At 39.4% G+C, this 18,059-nt stretch overlaps 1 protein-coding gene across 3 annotated transcripts in view; it reads right to left on the bottom strand.

Moving 5' to 3' along the window:
* The window catches only part of SNAP25 (synaptosome associated protein 25), a 67,330-nt gene extending 55,853 nt beyond the window's left edge, over window positions 1-11,477 (bottom strand). Inside the window, exon 1 of one of the 3 annotated variants that reach the window (XM_039359442.1) lies at window positions 11,315-11,477. The gene's annotated coding sequence lies outside the window, so the exon portion shown is untranslated. Of the gene's footprint in view, window positions 1-2,221; window positions 2,357-11,314 lie in introns of those variants that run through there. The other 2 variants (XM_039359440.1, XM_039359441.1) reach the window with 2 other exon arrangements.
* Between the last annotated feature and the right edge of the window lie 6,582 nt (window positions 11,478-18,059).

The raw sequence follows: 18,059 nt of genomic DNA on the forward strand, positions 1-18,059 counted from the left end.
TGATTTAATCCACAAAGCACTTGGCCATCATCTCAGAGCCATCCGTCAGCCATTCTTCTGGCCGATCTTATATAGAAAAGGAAACTGCATAGCACAAATATGGAACTGACCCAGAAATTACTTTCTATAACATAAATATTAATAACACCCATGAAAGGCCTGGGGAAGTAGATTCTTCCCCAGCACTTTTTCCAAAGGGAGAGGATCTACAATAGCTTGTTTTCAGCCACAGCTTCCTATTGGCTGTTCATCTACCTGTTGCAGAAACCTTTGTGCTAGCTGTTTGATAAGGAGAAACTGGGAATACAGTTTCATTTAATTTCTCATAGCAAGCATTCCCATTGGGAAGAAAAGGAAGTATTGCAAAAGGGTTGGCTTTAGAAGGCAGAGTCTTAAATTGCCATCAGAGATAGGAGAACAAGTAGAATGGAGGCATTGACTGGAAACAACTCTTGTTGTTGAAGATATGTGGTTTTAATCAAAAACAATATGGTCTGGCAAGCTTGAATTGGGTTGGGCAGTGTTTATGCTGCTGAAGGCTTCTTAATTGGCAAGGGACCCAAAGTCAGTGAAACAGAGTAGGGCACAATCTAGAACTTTTCTTCTTAACACAAAGAGCTCTGATGGGGCCAAATAATATGGAAGGTTTGATCAGTCCAGAGAAAAGCAAGCTACCCAGTATGACTCACTGAAAGAAAATTGATAATTAGAAAGGCAGAATCAGACGCAGTCAGTTCCTTAAGCGATCATAGCCCAAACTAACAAGATAAAATTATAATAAAGCAGGCTAACAACATCTCCTACAGTGAGACTTTTTAGGAAACATCTAATATTATGCAAGATTATTTTCATTAATCTAAAAGACTCTTTTAATCCTCTCTTCCCCTTGCAGCTTCTAGAGCCTCTCAAACTGCTCTGCCAACTTCCCCAGATTTTTCAGAAGCAGACTGGAAGACTTAGACTATGAATATTATACCGGCCATATTTACAACAAGCAGTTGTGTTTTCATTTAACTTCATTTACATTTAAATCTAATGAAAATTTAGCAAATTACTCCAACTAATGATAGATATATATATATATATATATATATATATATATATATATATATATATATATATAGAGAGAGAGAGAGAGAGAGAGAGAGAGAGAGAGAGAGAGAGAGAGAGAGATGATAGATCAATAGATCGATAGATAGATAGATCGATAGATAGATAGATAGGTAGATAGATAGATAGATAGATAGATAGATAGATAGATAGATAGATAGATAGATAGATGGTGGGTGGGTGGATAGATAGAGAGATAGATAGATATAATAAACAGAATTTTCCCCTTCTATCTTATTAGAAATTAAAATTCAATAAATTGGGAGAGTCTTTGTTTTAGAGTCCTTTTTTACTGGAACTGGACTACCTCACTAGAGAAAGGGGAGATTTATAACTGCAATTGATTCAATGTCAGCAACAATAACTTCCCAGCCCACTCATAGTTGTTTGAGTCAGTCAGCGAATGTGTGGATGGGCCTGCTAGCAGGGTATGATGGAATTCATAAAAAAACATAGTTTACAATAAGAAATGATTTTGAAGATGACAGCTGCTGGAACTTCCTTAATTGAAATACATATTTTCCTTGAACTGCACTGCGATCATGTGAACCCAAGAAAACACATAAGTTTCTTCATGGAGATGCCAACAGATGCAGCAAGCATACCCTCACCTATTTCAAAGTACTTTTCCACTTTAATCCATCTGCAGACCATTAAAACAACATGATCGGTAAATCACAAGAGATACTATGAAAACTATCTCATATTCATTAGATAAGACACAGAGTTTTTCAGTTCTCTCAAATCTAGAAACAGAAGACATTGTTCTCTGCATTTTCTCTTTCTCTCTTTCTAATATACAGTGTAATAAAATGAAGTAGAGGTTTAGAACTATAGAACATCAGTCAGTACAATTGCAGTATAGATTTTATTAGCAGAGATTCTAAGGGGAAAAAAATGAAGTATCCATTTTTCTGCTGCAGCCATATTAAATAAGAGTTCATTAATGCAGGTCTATTTTGTTCAACTAATTGAAAACAACAATCAGCGTAAAGCAGCAGGGGCCAAGCTCTTCTTAAAAACACAGAAGAAAAACTCAAAAACTAAATGTTGTAGCAAAAACTACAATGGACAGTTTTAAAATCCTAAAAGAATGAAAGAAGGTACTTGCCTGATGCCAAAAGGTTAATGAAGGTCCCAAGAGAATCTTTATGGGGAGACTGTTCTGTAACTAAAGAGTTATTGCTTAAAAGCAATCCAAGTATCTCCCACCTCAGTTATTTAGAGCAGAAGCAAGAAGAAAGATTTCAATAGGATGGAAAGAAACATTCCTTTACACATAAGGATCCTAACACAACAGGGTTTTAAGGTTAACAACTGCATAATGAATAGACCCAAGAAACTATTTTAATCATTGCAGTGTAAATCAATAAAAAAAAATTCATTGTAGAAAACTTTTTCTTTCTAACATTCATTTATAAATGGATAATATAATCAGATTGCCTTGCAGTACATTCTTTGGATTAATAGAAAACCAGAGGGTGGAGCTCTGTACACTATTTGGTAGGAGATACTGATAATCAGTAAAAGAAGCTGGATTTTAACATACATTCCAAAACAATCTTGATACTTCTTGTCCTTTCGTGACACTCAAAATTTACCCTTGGAAGCAACCTCACCGTATGTTTAATTGATTAACTGTAGTTTTACAAGTCAAAGGCTTGTAAATAAATTTGTGGTACCATTCCGTACTTCTTATAGGTAATCCAACATCCCACCTAGAATTAATCTGGATTTCTTTAGAATTGATAAAGGGACAAATAATTGACATTTTAAGTCTCCACTCCTCCCTGCCCAGATTGTCATTTCATGCTTCAAAATGGGGAGGGGGAAGAAAGGAAAAGTTACCAAAAATATTTGCAATTTTACACTGTACGCTGGTGTAAATCACAGCACCATTAACACCACTAAAATATTATGAAATTTGTCTCTCCAGTCTTGAAGCTAAGTCCTTTTACTTGTGGCTCAGCTCCATTTCAATATGGAAAAGCAAAATACGGTAATAAAATGAATACTTAGTAACCATATATAATCCTGATTAGGGGTAGGCAACCTTGGCTTTTTTATGAATCGTGGACTTCAACTCCCAGAATTCCTGAGCCAGCCATGCTGAGGGGAAAGGGAGAGGTTTCCAAGCTAAGCCATGCTGGCTCAGGAATTCTGGGAGTTGAAGTCCACGAGTCATAAAAGAGCCAAGGTTGCCTACCCCTGCAAAGCTCAGGGTTACTGCTTCATTTCCTATCTATATATCTTGTGGCTTGTTTATTTCTATCCTGCCTTTATTATTTTTACAAATAACTTAAAGTGACTAACATGTTCAAGGTACCCTCCTCTTCCTTATTTTTCTTACAACAACCATGTAAAGTAAGTTGGGCTGAGACAGAGTAACTGGCCCAAGGTCACCCAGCTGGCTCTCATAGGAATGCTTTATCATTCTTACATATGTCAACCCTTTTATAAAAAGGAGAGGTTTTTCTAATTCAGAGGTGCCAGAATTTTGTAATTCAGTTTGATCAGAATATAGAAAGATTAAATCATGGATTTTTTTCTTTCTCTTTGAAAGTTTTTTCCTTTCTTTTCAACCTAATGGAATATTGGGAAGAAATTGTGTAGCAGGACTCTGTCCATGCATGGTGACTTCCAAAAACTGGAAGATGCACACGAATGCAGTCTCCGAAAAAAGCAGAAACACAGACATGCAACGTGTTACAGATTTACAGCTTTGCATGCTTCTTTTATTTTATTACTCAAGGAACAACTATCTTCATTTTATTAAATTTATTAAATTAAATATACCAGAGAAGAAGAAAAAAACACCATTCTATGCATTGGTAACAACACTGAATCTGTTATACATAGTGCACTCAAAGTCAAACCCTAGAGATAACGTACAACACATTACATTAAAAGTTTGAATTGATTATCATTTTCTTCCAAAGCCTTCATTTCTTCTTTCACACATGGCCTTTGAACAGGTCCAATAACACTTTCTCTGGAAAAAAACATTATTTAGTGTATGGCACCTCTGGGGAAAAAAACCCCTTTAATGTAATTAATTTAATAAAAATATATTGTGATTGACCTATGGGGCCTAACTTTGGATACAACTTGTCTTTCAAATGCTACAAAGCAAGGAATGATAAAGGATGAAGAGTTGAGCAAATCTGTAATCATCAGTTTGGGAGAAGATAAAGATAAACATGTATTGAAGTGAAACTAATACTAACCTGGGTCAATTTGCCCATGAAAATTGAATCCATTGCGCATCAATTGCCATGGTGGCCATGGTTTGACGTTGGGATTTGGATTCAATTAGATTTTTAATGTGGTCTCTTTAAAACACAGAATATAAATGGGATTGGTAGAATTCCAGCTAAATAGCAAAATGTGTGCAACGGTTGCAGCCACATGATTTTAATATTAACCATGCCAGAAGTGCATTCATCATCTGCAGCAACACAGAAACCCTCATGATAAATTGTTCCTACTCTGTTCTTTTCCCTTGATTAATATTCAGCTTCTGCTACTGAATAAGATGAAATACTGTATCTATCATTACCAAAGAAGGAACATAATAAGGTTCTGACACAACCAATATTCCGGAGATATAGCATAGCAATAGTATATTTAGTCAAGGAAGATTCAAGAAAGAACTTTAACACATTGGGGAAATTGCCCTATGATTCTAACTCTGTAACAGACCAAAGCCACTGAGAATTGATGGCGCAGTATCGGTTACATGTTTATGACGAAAGACAATATTTTGTGCCATTCGGCTCTTATTCATTTTGGTGCCTCTAGTCTGTGTTGACTCCTGCTGACCGTCTGGATAAGTCCCTGCAATTTTCTTGGCAAGGTTTTTCAGAAGTGGCTTGCCAATGCCTCCTTCCTTGGGCTGAGAGAGAGTGACCAGACCAAGGTCACCCAGCTGATTTTATGCCTAAAGTGAGACTAGAACTCATTATCTCTTAATTTCTAGCCTGATGCCTTAACCACTACACCATACTGGGTATTTAAGCAAACTGGCCCTCAAGTCAAGAGTAAATAAAATTGTGCTAATCTCACCTTCACACCCAACTGAAACACACCTACAAATTTTGTGTGGCAAGGGTTTTTTCACAGAAGCATAATATTTGTAGGCTATCTGTTCAGCTGCAGAATAAAATGGCAGATCAGCAGATGTTATATATAAATACTGCTCTTCCCTTCCAGAGAATTAAAATACCTGCATTTTAATTTGCTCAAACAATTTGACAGGTTTAAAATGAAAAGAACATCCATTAAAGCAGGACAAAAATGTAATATTCCAGCCAAACAATATACATCAGTAATGACATTTCTAGGTTCTGTAATAGGGAGACATACCAAGCCTTTAGTGGCCCAAATTCAGTGATATCAGAAAGACACATCGACCAGCCAAGCTTCATAATCAGCCAGCTATGTCTGATATGTCAATGATTGGACTGTGCTACTCTAGAGAAGGAAGAATAGTGGGATATGCAAAATGTGAGATATGCAAATACCCTGTTCTCCCCTTACTTTAATTAAAGACAGTGATGATGATAAAGTATCTCTTATCCAAAAAGAATATGCAAATTTTCGATGCCTGGGTAAGGTCAATATAGCCAGCAGGGCCATTAGCAATCCGAGGTAGTACATTCCAGCAACAGATCAATCACATAGAGCTGCCAATGCTGGTTTTCCCTATAAATTTAAGCTGTTGCACACCAATTTAACATTTAAAATCTAACTGAACCATATCCATATGCTTTCCTTTTTGATCAAGGTCCCCTCCAACTCTGTCATTCTATTAACAATTTTACTATCACATTGCAGAAAATTATTGAAACCTAAGTCTACCAAGAAATCTGTTCCTGAGTGGGGCTTATTTTCAAGGAATGGATACTAGGATAAAATGCTGGTGCTTACTTAGGGAAGGATCAAAATATTTTGAAAGACCCTAACCTGTCTGTCCTATCTGTCCCATCCTGCCCATCCAATCCTGCAACATAAGGCGCCCATGTCCTTTTGACAACAATTTCTACACTTTGCTGATTTAGACATTTTATCAATCTCTTCCTTTCGTGATGCCACCACCTCATTTAGGCAGAGAATTAAACTGTCTTCTGCAGGTTTTTGCCACCTAGACTATACTACACTTCAGTTCAGAAGCAAAGCTTCACAATGCATTTTATCTAAGAGTTGGACATATGTTTATTTTGAATTGGAGAAGGGTTGGGAAAATAACAGCATCACCCAGCAAGATATAATTCAAAGAGGAATATAACTGAAATGATCTAGGGTAAAATTTAGATGAGTTCTTCCTTGACTTTTAAATGTCCCAATATTCTTTGCCTTGTGATATTTTCAACTCCTGACCTACCAGCGTGTGAACAGATACTGATCCATAAATATAATCTCTCTTTGTAAGTGATATTTCTCCAAAAACAATAGTTTAATAACTCTGAAGTCAAACATTAAAGGAACAATGGTATAAAACTTAAACATTAAATGTGGATGTTTTGTTTTTATAGTGGGGTCTTTAAGTGGGACCTTCTACAAAAGATTGCATAATAAAAGTAATTCCATTCATTGTTCTCACTCATAGCAAAGGCCCATTTCCAAAAAGCCCTCTGTGTTTTTCCTTAAAAATTACAGCATCTAAATAGGCTTTCTCCCTAGAAGATACCTGCAAAGCTCCTCGCTCCCCACCCCTCTGCTCATCCCTGTCTGAGTGGAGAAGATGCCTGTTTTGGTTACATAAGGAATGGCATTTGCACCCAATCCACACAAATAAAGGAAATGGTCTCAGAGACACACAAGTTCTGAATGGGGCATTATGGCTAAATTAACAGCCATGGGCATACTACATTCAGAGAAGCTTTTTTTACACTATTTCTTTTAATTAAAAATCAAGAGAAGGCAGGGAAGGCTTACAAGCCCAGCTTTGGGTTGACTTTTGTTTACATCAGAGTGACTGCTGGTGGCTCTGCCTGCATACACAAGATGCAACCTTCAATCTTTATCTGCTGTTGGAGCTTGCCTGTTTGTTTTACTGAAGTTCTTGGTTTACATCTTTAGTAACATTCACTTGAAGGGCTAAACAGAGAGAATCTCATTCCTATTCAGACACAGTTGTGAACTCTGTCCTGGCTCCTGGAAGAGAAGACAGGATATTGGGAAACCAGGATAATGTCACTAGTGGAAAAAAAAAACTGATTTAAGCTATACTGCTCTGTAAAGTTGCCTTCAAATAGAGTCCAGCTCTGATGGCCTCATAGAAACATCCACTCAATTTGTTTTATTTTTTTAATTTTTTTTAAAAAATTTTTTAATAAATTTATTACAATATAAACCCCCCCACCCCTTCCCCCCTCCCCCACTTCCCAGAGCTGATTACAGGATAAAGAATAAAATAAACAAACATAATCTAACTAACATAAACCAACTATACTATCAATCAAAACCATAACACACTTTAACTCCTTCTCAAAACAAATATGAACAAATTAAGTCAAAAATAATAAGATAATTAAAACTAATAATAATTATCTAAAATCTACTCAAAAGCAAGATAATACTTTTCAATCTCATATTTCTTCTGAATATAATCAGTTTGTTAACAATAAGAGATTTGTCAATTGTCTTCAGCCAAGGTTGTAGTTCCATCATATGCTGAATGTGGGGTGGTATTTTTTTCCCATTTATCTTATCTCCAATCTCTGGAAGGGGAACCCTGAGATTTCTCCACTTGCACTTTTGAAATAATTTACCTGCTTAATCTACACTGTGCAAAAGAAACAGACATCGTTTCCTAATGCCCTGCAGCAGTTTTTCCCATAATCAAACAAACTCTCTGGAATACTGACTTGATGGTTTTGAATGGAAAATTCCTTTCAGGCTCTTTTGGAGAAAGGATCCCCCAACTCCACATGTCTGTTTGCATTCTGCATCGCGGTAAATGCTGACTTCACTGGTGCCTCTTCCTCTCTTATTGGCACTTCTACATTCCCTCTTACTAAGGGTTTGATTTCTAACTCCTCGGACTCAATCCTGCATGGAACTTGGCTCAAAGCCTGTCCCTGTGATTTTTACTCACTGCAAGAAGGGCATTTTGCATCCGTTCAGAGATACTGTATTATTTCTGAAGAAATAGGATCATGGCTTGACATTTGGTGCTGTGAATAGAGGCTGTTGCAAACCAAGATCCTCGGTAAGCACTGCATTGTCCAACACACACTCTCCCCCTCCCCCCCCGCCACCACCCCGCTTTTCCACTGCTACTAAGTCCAATTCCTTGACTGTTCCTTGTTCTTCGAGACAATTTTGGTTTCCATCATCTCAGTCACGAGACAGTCGAGGAATGGTGCTTTGTGCAGCACGTAGGATGCAAACCCTCGACTTCGGCCAAGTCGCGAAAAGTCGAAGGGTATCTGGCCAGCCTTCGTCCCTCTGTCCCTCCTTCCTGCTTTTACCAGACGGCCTGTTCCCCCTCCTCCAAGATGACAGCACTTCCAGGAAGAGATTTAAAATAAGAAAGCTGCCTCGGCCTATTTAGCTAGTCACGTGGAGCGATGCCCTGCCCGTCTCTCATTTTGCTACGTGCGTGGCCTAAGCTGGGCGTGCTGGGCAGCCGCCGCAAACTTGAATCATAACGCCCCCTGATGATTAACCAAGAGGCGGAAGCAGCAGGAAGCAAGCGATCCATGTACCTCCGGTTAATTTCCAAAGGGATCCTGAGATTCCTGATTAAAGGCATCCAGATGGAACGGGCGGAGGAGCAAGGGAGGAGGCCGAAGGGTGGATGAGGGTGAACCCATCCTAGCTAAGCAGTCCCGATCGGCGGCGCCGCTTAGCGTGCCTTTCCCGATTGCAACTCTTAACAACAGCAGATGGACGCAGCGAGACTGGGATACGTTGACTACGAAAAGCAAAAGCCTTCCGCCAGGGGAGCTTTGCCGCCTGATCTGCGGGGCTGATCTCAATCAACCCTAGCTCTGATCTGTCAGTTGAGCTGACGCGCTTCTTCCGCCGGTACTCGTGAATGGGCGCCACCTGGATTCTCTCCTCCCCCTCACCGGTCACCCCCCCCTCCTGTTTCGCCTTTTCCGCGTTGTTTGCGAAGAGGCGCTAAAGAACTCCTAGAGGCCCCCATCCGAGAGCCATCGCCTGGAAACAACATACATGTATCTCCTGCCTTCCCTTGTCAACAGTCTCGGTTTCCTCCTCCTCTCTTCCCCTCCCCCCTTTTGCAAAGCTGAAGACGACCGAGAGGAGCGGGGGGGGCGGGAAAGGGAGGGGGGAGGAAACCAGCAGAATAATTACTGGGGCTCCAATACGCAGAGCTTTTCCTTGACGCACTGACTCCCAATGAGCGCTTTCGAAGCATGGAGAAAACCTCTATCAGTGTTTTCCTTTCTTCTTCCACCTCCCCCCCTTTTTTTTTGTTACGCGAGCCTCTCCAGAAGTTCACTTGCACGTGGACGACCTGCCCCTTCCCCACTTTCCAAAATAACCTCAGCTTATTAGAGGGCAGCGAGGCTTCTGAAGGACCCCACTTCCTCTAGAGGAGCAGGAGTTGAACACCAAGTTGACATTTCAGCTAAAGGGTTTTACAATGGCAGGCTCACGGAGGGGGTTTTGTGGCTCCTAGCACCAAAGGTTTCCCACCCTTCCAATCAACGCGTTAAAAACGAAAAGGTAGGTTAAGTGCTCTCCGTGCTGACCAAACTGCTTCCCTGTCATTCCTCGCATTCAAGAGAATTCTCGCCTATCGCACTGCTGTTTAGGAACGGCCGTTTGACACGTCGTTATGGGCGGCAAAAACGGAAAGATGAATGAAACTGCCCTGGCCCGTCTGGAGGAAAATTGCAAATCGCTGGGGCTCATGGGAGATCGCCCAGCTCAGTAGAACTTTCGCAGTGTAGTCTTTGGGGATCATTAAGAGAGGAAGGATGGGAGATTTGTTTGTCTGTTCTTACTGTCGCTTTTACTACTTAAAAATAGATTCAAAAGATTTAGTCTCAAGCTCCTTCTTCGAACCTCCTTCTTAGTAAAATAAAACGACAACAAACTGTTTAGTTACAGCACCTCTTTCCAAAACAACACAGGTCCTCAGCCTAGGGAAGCGTGCCACTCCTTCACAGCAGGTCTCTGCAGTGGAGAAGTCAGAAAAGGTTTCACCTTTTCTAAGTGGCGATGAATGCGGATGTTGTGAGGCAGGGTGGCTATGGTGTGCAAACAGAGACGATCGGCATCGGCAAAGGGACGAAGGGAAACCTGGAAACTAAATCATGAGCTTTAATCGCGAGCGATTTTAATGCACCAGTCTCCGTTCCCTCGCTCCCTTTAGAGCAGCCTCTTCATATAAAACTTCTGCCCACTTTTTTGCCTCCAGCGTTGCTCCTGCCCACCCACCCCCCCCCCACAATTTTGCAGTATTTGCATTGTCACCGGTCTCCCTGCTTTAGACAAGTATCTCCAAGGCGTCGGGTTTCCCTTCATCATCACAACTTTTGCCTGCAGGGGGGAAATCCCATGAGAATGGCCTTTTAGCTGTCCGAGGTTCTGAAATAAAAGTCCCGTTGCTGCAGTGAGGCTTTCAGGTGCGCACTCTGCCTGGATGATTCCCGCACTCTGCCTGGATGGATTTCTGCGGCCGTTGCGACAGAGTCCGCAGCGGTGGTGTTCGCTGTCCAGGGTACTGAAATGGAATCCGTTGTCGAAGAGTGCAGCCCAGCATATAGGAAAATCTGCTATATAAAATTTTGCTTCCCACTCTTTTTTTTTTTTTTTACTGTTTTTACAACTAGTCACACCGATTCTACACCAAAACGTGGGAGGGAGAAAAGTGGTTTCAACCAGCAAAACACAGTCACTTAGTTGAATCCTATCTTCCTTTCTCCCTCACACGCACTCACTCTTTCACACACAGACTCAAAACCACGCAAATACTGCAGAAGAACTCTTACGTGAAAGAATGCACCACCAGAATCTTTTAAAAAATAATAGCAAATCAGATGCAGAAAGAAATATTTCTGTTCTTCTCCTTCCCTCTCCTTTGCTCTATCGGAAACAACAATATGGTTGGAAAGATATCACCATTTCTCCCAGCCTGCCATAGTTCTCCCTTCCTTCCACAGCTTTAGCCGTGGAAGAGTTTCCGAAGGCAAGCAGGGAGCGTTCACCCTCTGCTTTCCCTTACCTTCGCTCCAGATGGGTTCTGCTCGGTTGCCTTTGTGGAGGATTATGAGACTGGGGTGTGCTGTGCAGTTGGGAAGTCAGAACAGCCGCTTCTGACCTCCCCAAATCTCCTTCTTCAATGGAATGGGAGCTGTGCCCTCATCAAAGATGGCCGTCGCTTCCAACGTCAGCAGCTTTTAATAGACATCTATTGAGAGGCAGAGGGGGATGGGAGGAGAGGGAAAGAGGACGGGGGGGGGGGTGGAGGCGGAGGCAGGCTGGCGTCTGTGGGAGCTTGACTCATCAGAAGCTGCTGTTGCTGCACTGTACCGCAATCCTTTGCATTTTGCTCCGCTTGTTATTAAATAGGATAAATTCGTTTCAAATTGTGCAAAGAACACTAGTTTGAAGTGACCTTACTGCTTATTATAAGAGGAATAGATTTTGCTTAACCGTGTGAAGCCTTTGTTTTGTGAGGCTTTGATTGAATAGTGGAGAGAAGGAGAAATAATGCGGTAGTGATTTGTTTTCACCAAAGGGGTGGTGCAAAAAAAAAAAAAAATGAAAGAATGAAAGGGTATCCCTCTGAAGTCCCCAGTAACTCCATATATGGCCTGTCGACGTGGGCTTCTATTTTTATGTATGCTTTCTTCTGTATTGTTTCCTATGTTTCAACAGATCACCTTTTCTGGCAGAGTGGCGAGAAACATGTTAGTGGAAAAATTTAGGATCTCTTTTTTTTCCATAAAGCAATAGAATCAAACTGCTTAAGTAAACAGTTAATCCATACATTACAATGCAGTTCTGCCAGATGTCATTTTCTCAAAACTAATATTTTAATAAATATGTATTCCTTTAAAAAAAATAGCATACCAATGGAACAAATCTAATCCTCTCTAATTATACTTATTTTACTCAACCTGAAAGCTAAAGTTAAACTGTTAACAGAAACCTCTCTATTTCTTAAAAGGAAGGCTTTCTTGCTGTTAAAAACTACAACACCAACATCCAGCTGATGCATAAAAAACGTGTTGCTTCTAGAATATGATTTAAGACAAGTAGACTTCAATCACCTAAATCAAAATCTTATTGTACTATAGAACAATAATGAAGCATCTCCATCTCGTCAATAAGTAAACAAACAATATGATGACATGAAATGGCAGCTTTTTCACAAAGGACCATACTGATTTGCAGAACTGAGAGAAACACAATTGTTAAATACATTAGTCTAGTAAAATAAATAGTTTATCAAGCACTGTGGGCTTCGAAGCTATGCAGAAAAGTAGAAATAATGTTATATATCCATTTTTAGTGTTTCCAAGTCCCTTTTCCCCACTAAAACTTGATTATTGGCTACATACTGAATATTTAGAAAGCTCTGTTCCCTACGAAAATACCATTAAGTGTTCTGAAATGAGATCAAGAGGATATCTGGCAAGTAAAAAAGAAAAATAAAGATTATCACAGAAATATGTGTATCCAAATATTCCACATTTAATGTGGCTATTGCTAGGTGTTAAAGGGACTAGGAGGGGATGGAGTTCTGGTCCTATTAAAAGTGGATTTCAATGCCCAGAATTCCTCAGCATCCCTAATTAAATCAACATTCAAACTCTGCTTTTTTTTTTCTTTGTGGGACTTTCACTGAAGAAAAAATGCTGCTAGAATTGAGGCAAGCATTTTAACTGTGGTTTTGCACATTTTACCCAGCCTCCTTTTTTTTTAAAAAAAAAAAAAGGCAAACATGGTATAGTGAATGAGATGCTGGACTAGGACTTTTTATGCCTCCCTTAGGCATGAAAATTGGCTGGATGACTTTGATCTGTGACTCTCTCTCAGCCCTAAACTGAACAATTGGGGAGGGGGAAACATCCATTTATTAATCCACATTGGGCCAGCATGGTACATTATGGTCCTTAATGGGGAGTACATGAAAAGACCTTAATCCTTTAATGAATTGATTCAGGCTGTTATTGTAGACCTATTTGGGAATAGTCTCTCCCTCTCTCTCTCTCTCTCTCTCTCTCTCTCTCTTAACATAAATACAATAACAAACCTCCCATTCAGTGAGATAGGAATATAAACAGCAACAACCACAACCTAGCCCAGTTAGCTTTATTATTAATGGGGAATTGTGTGTAAGAACAACTTATTTATTATTATTTTATTTGTTAAATTTATTTACCACTTATATTGCCACTCTATGCTAAGCTACTCTAGGCTGATTACAATAATAAAAAGGAAGAAAATGAAATGAATATAAACAGAAGTAAAATAATTATGACACTATCAAAAATAGGTTCCCCTCCCTTCATGCAATTTATAATTTTCATCCAAAAATTCACTTTAGGTGGAAAAATGCTATTATGCAATTGTTGTCAGCACTGTGAACTTGCACATGGAAACATGCCAAAATTATTTCCCATTAAAATTATTCGGATATTTTCCTACCAAACTTCATTCTGCCTTCACTTATATATTTATTATCATGCTGTACAATTACTTTAGTTGTGGTTCTCACTTTGATATCTGTAATAGTTATTACTGTTACTGCAGGATCAAAAATGGCCATCAAAATCATGTCCAATCAGCATTCACAAAATGAAAAGGGAAAGCTCTTCTAACACTAGAAACAAACTTAGATTGTCACATTGCTTCAAAGCTGTTGAAGAACCCTCGAATGAGCTTTTAACCAACTAGGCAAATCTCCTGCAAGAAACACAACAATGAATGCTAATCAAATTTGTACTATTATGATGAAATGCATTCTGCTCTTTGTCCACTGAATTAACCACATGCATTAAAAGAAAAGCTAGAACAAAGATGGAAAAAAATGCTTCACCTGCACAGTATATTAGTACATAGAATATGAGACAAGGAAGAAGATGTGTTTAGTGAAGAATAAGACACTGAAAATTTATGAGCAGATTTGTCAGTGCATTTGGGTTACAAAATGTGACAACCTATTCCGCAATCCCATTTTTCCATTGGCTCAATGACTCAGTCTATATGAATTTGTTTTATGCAAGGTTTTCAGAAAAGGTAAAAAAATATATATAAGGGCATAAAATAAGGGAAACCTGTACTGAGCTTGGAAATGCTTTTGTTCAGGATACTCCTGATAGGTCATGGCAAGCATAACCAAGCCCAGAAAGGTGACACACCAGTAATAACCCAGGTCACAGATGCCAGCAAGGGTGATAAGTTGCATGCAACATCTTAGGGCAGAGGTCCTCAACCCCTCCATGGATCAGTACCGGGCTGTGGCATGCCAGCAACTGGTCTGCACAAACAAGCAAAGCCCCATCCGTGGGAAGCAAGCAGTACACAAAACCACGCACCCTCTGGTCTGCAGAAAAACCACTCTCCACGGAACCGGTCCCTGGTGCCCAAAAGGTTGGGGACCTCTGTCTTAGAGGACTACTGAGCCACCTCTGCTGCTATGAGAGTAGCAAAGACATCATATTGGAATCATATGGTTGTAAGATACCCTATAGCCCAATTCTTCCTCTGCAGGACCACAATAATAGAGCTGTTTGATTGTGAGATGGGCAGCATATAAATCTAATAAATCATCAAATAAATAATACCTAGGCAACCAAGACAACTTTTATCACTGCTGATGATTATATTGCATTGTTAATGTCCTTATTAGAGTGGGGGGACTTCCATTTCTTTCCATTTCCCCATCTCCCAGACCAACATATGCCTCCACACCTTTGCCTTTGCAGGGAAATCCAACTTTGGCAACTTGAAGACTTGGCTGGGGAATTCTGGGAGTTGAAGTCACAAGTCTCCAAGTTGCCAAAGTTAGACAGCCCTGCCTTACAGTGTCCCTTTGGTGGCATGGGTATTTGCAAGCCTATACTCTTCTTTCTTCGTGGGATAAGGCTTCTGTTCCACCCAAGTGCTTGCCCCACATATATGCATTTTTTTTTTTACTTTTAGAAATGTTATTAAATGTATCATTCCATCTGGTCTCCTACCGTATTTGTTACATCAAAATATGGCTAAGGATGCCTAGCAGCTGTGCGGGGGAGAGGAAACTAAGGGGAGGGGGATTTCAGTTTTGTTGCCAAGCAACAAAGACAGGTGGGAGATTGCAATCGGGGGGGGGAGCTTGAGAGGAAACAGGAAGCAGATTTGGCCAGAAAGGAAGTAGGAAATGGGGGTTGGTCACAGCACAGTATTTGGGGACCAGGCCTTATCAGGCCAGAGATGATTCCCAAGAAGAAGAAATAAAATAAAAAGAAAATCTGGTATTTACATTCCCGTACAATGCTTATAATCTCTGTGTATTTGAGCTTCAGATACATAAGATTAATGCCATCCTCTAGATCCTTGGATATGGAACAACATCACATATAATCCATGTCTCTGAAAAGTAATGGGAGAAGCCTGGCCCATACATTTTACAATCCTTGCTCAGTTCTGCCACACAGGTCCACGCAACAGGTCAACCCAGATGATTGCTAATTCAGAGGAACAATTTACAAGTGTTCAAACTGAATCTTCTGCAGTAGCAATGGAAACATCTGGAAAATAATGTGACCTATCTGATGATGATAATGCATCCCCAAAAGAGGGATTAGACCTATAGAAATTTAGCCAGAGATTAATATGGCCCACCATATTAAAATTAGAGATCCAATCTGTTCTAGCTGGCTATTGTTACTTTAAAATACTTAGGTTTTAAAAGATCCAGTCTAAATTGTGTTCGCAGGAAATCTCTGACTGTGCTTCTAACATTCCATCACAATATTATTGGTCAATCGCATAGGAGTTTATATTGTGGATTAGTAAAAACAGCCCATAAGCCTAGAGAATGGTGTAATAAAGTAAAATCGGATTTTATTTTAATAAACATTAGTCACTCAAAAATAACATTTCTCCATGCTGTTTAGTAGGTTATTTCTAAAATGGAAAGGTAGAGAAGATGGTCAAAAATTTCCCCTTGGCCCATAGAAAACCATATTAATTGCTAGGCTAGGATGACCCACCAGGGATATTGCCATAACAATAATAAAGCATTTTGCAAGAGTTATATTAAAGAAAGAAATTATGTTAATTTGAACTTAACAGGATTTTATTTGCATCATAAAATATTAAGGCTTTCCAGCCTGGTTGTGCACAACGGCTCCTGGATTCTTTGCATCACTGTTTTCATGCTAAAAACTGCACAACTTGGAGAATAATATTATTTTCAGATGATGCAAGCCATCCAAACATTATAATAATCATATTATGTTTTGCATAATATAGTGTATGGCAATTATTTATTGTCAGATTCATTCAAATACTTTCAAGAACTGCTTGCTAGATAATATCATTTTTGTCAGTTTCTTTAAAATTAGATCAGCACCACCTTCCTAGCTTCACTGTATACGCATACGTAAAATGTAAACAATTTTTTTTAAAGAAAAAGCTTTGAAATCAAAGCAGAAGAGCCGTGTAGTTTAACTTTTGATCTTATTGAAGTTCAAGTTTAATACATACACTGTATTCAATGGGGATTCTTTCAGGGTATGTATGAACTGATAACCGTGTTAAAATTAATACCATGTGTAATCCTGAAAAGTGAAAAAAAATTAAGTTTAAAAAGAACTAATATGATTTTTTTTTGCATTAAACCTAATACCAGATAGAGAATAGGAAAGCTCTGTTAGCATAGAAATGACACCAGTGACATTTTGCCACAAGAAAGGAAGTTAATATTTATCTCTTCATACACATTTGAGGGTATGTAGTTTTTGTTTATGTTAATCAGGATTAGAGCTGTGGGAAGTCAGCCCCCCCCCCCAGAGAAGGAAACATTTTGGGAAATATTAAAAAAGGCAGAATATTATATTTCTCCAAAGGATCTTAAAGGCAGAAAAGCAGGCCCAGATTTCTTAATAGCCCCAGTTTTCCTAATAGTCCCAGGCAGAGGCCAGCTCTGTAGAAATGCAGGTTTGATAATCGCATTCAGAAAGGCTGAGGCCCCATTCATGAACAAATATTAACAGGCAGAAGCCCATTCAAGACAAAATATTTTGAAATCCCCTGCAGCAAAACTGACAGCAAACAATAGCAGAGTTATAGAATTAGAACCAGCAACCCCTCACCCCAAAAAAACCAACACAGGAAGTAAGCCATCAGCCACAGCCACAGAGAAGCAGGACATGACCTTTAGGACATAATAGGATTAACCCATCACCGTCAGAATACCAAAAAGGATACACTCAAAAGCTCAGTTCAAAGTTCATGCCACAGGAACAGGAAACAACTCCAAATACAAAAGCCCAAGAAGGTATAAAACCCACCATTCTCAGCTACATGTGGTCAGCTTTCTCAGAGCCATGTTTCTGTCTGGCTTTGCTCTTCAATAAACTACAACCTTCTTTCTAAAGCAGTCTCCATTTTGTTTATTCCCAGCTTGGACTAGACCCTGATGAAGATTTTTCTTTCAATAGAGCTAACACATGCATGTGATCATCAGAGTATGTTGGGTTTCCCAAGAGGAAAGACCACTTTAAATTCCTTCCCCGTGGCTTCACACTTGTAAGTACTGAGATTCTCATAATTCCACTACTGCCAAACACACTGAGCATTTGCACTTGAGTTCTTTGTTTTCCCATTAAGGCATTCTATATTATCCACCAGCTTAATGTTGTTTTAATATGTCTTTACTGTAAAATGTCTGGTTCCAAATTTAAAATGTTGCTGTATGGAATCTTTCTCTTCAGTCTTCATCATTGATTTAATATATTATCATGGTTCATCAC

Source organism: Crotalus tigris, unplaced genomic scaffold (assembly GCF_016545835.1).
Source record: "Crotalus tigris isolate CLP2741 ecotype Arizona unplaced genomic scaffold, ASM1654583v1 scf7180000019070.2622420, whole genome shotgun sequence".
In the NCBI taxonomy this organism is placed as follows: Eukaryota; Metazoa; Chordata; class Lepidosauria; order Squamata; family Viperidae; genus Crotalus; species Crotalus tigris.